The 1,289-nt window shown below is 42.5% G+C and overlaps 1 pseudogene; it reads left to right on the plus strand.

The window, feature by feature from the left end:
- Window positions 1-897: 897 nt before the first annotated feature.
- On the plus strand, window positions 898-1,076 carry LOC135904610 (U2 spliceosomal RNA; annotated as a pseudogene).
- Window positions 1,077-1,289: the final 213 nt, after the last annotated feature.

The following is a 1,289-nucleotide window of genomic DNA, read 5'->3' on the forward strand; positions in this document are numbered from 1 at the left end:
TACGACAGGCATATTGCCAACCAACTCTGAGTGAAAAAGTCTTGCGTGTTGAAGGCGAGACGTTTAAAATTTTTTTATGGCCTCATTTTCGTTGGAGTTCTGTTTTGTATTCTTATTATGCATATGCATGTTGTCTAACCTATGTATCACTCCGCTCTGTGTTCCTGTGCTTGTCATGTGAGCGCACCGCTGTGCTGCGATGAATCTGTTGGCTTACTGGTTTAGATTTAAACGTATAGCGTATGCGAAAGCACGCTCTCATGTATATATCTCTAGGATGCTCTTTATCCCGGACTACACCATTCGTTCATCTGCTCTCATTAGCTGTCTTTGAGCTAGCTTGATTTTGTGAACTTTGTGCAACCTATTTCGTTCTTGCAAGTATATTTCATTTTATTGCTATTTATTGCTATAGGTTTCATATTTGTATTCGTCATAAAGTAAAACGGACCGCTGTCTTCACAAGTAAACATTCCAAGCACACACATTTAATGGTAGTGCAGATGGCAGTGCTGTCTTTGGTTGGTTTCAGCTTTCTTCCGCATTTGTGGCAAGTGTCGACAGATGTATACATCAAAGACAAAACACAATTATCCTCTCATCGTTAAAAAAAAGAAAATCGTGAGCCATTCTATTCTGTGAAAGTGTATGACCAGCGAAGCTGTTTAGCATGCGATACAGAAGTGACACAGAATTTTGAACAATGGAATGGACTCGTTTACCGTGATTTTTATATACATTGGCGTGGGCGATGGGACTGCCCCACTGAGGAGCCGGAGAACACTAGACACGCATGACATTTCAACGGCACCACCACCACGGTTGAGCGGAAGGAAAGAAAAGGAGATATGCAAGTGCTTGGAACGCCGACAAAGAGAGGGAGGTTCAAACGTAGACATGGCCGACGTGGGTCAAAGTGAAGTATCTGTTCTTATCAGCTTAATACCTGATACGGGTTGTATTTGGACCCAAGATATTAAACTTATTTTTGCTGTTGGCGGAGTGCTTGAAGCCTGCTTCACGTCTGCCGCGAGTCTGCCCGGTATTGCACTATTCTTGGGATTAGTCCACAACTTTTGGTCTACGGACAGCGGTCCGCTGGAAATTAGCCAAATTCAGCTTCGCTGTAAAAATCCAATTTTCCACACAGTATTACCATCAGAAATGGCGGTGATTTATTGGTAAGCTTGCGACTGCTATAGTCCAGCTACACTCACTAGTTAAAGGTGCCCATCGAAAACTAGATTTTGTTTTTCCTTCCAGATTTATTTTCGTGATGGCTTCACCTA

Source organism: Dermacentor albipictus, chromosome 4 (assembly GCF_038994185.2).
Source record: "Dermacentor albipictus isolate Rhodes 1998 colony chromosome 4, USDA_Dalb.pri_finalv2, whole genome shotgun sequence".
NCBI lineage: Eukaryota > Metazoa > Arthropoda > Arachnida > Ixodida > Ixodidae > Dermacentor > Dermacentor albipictus.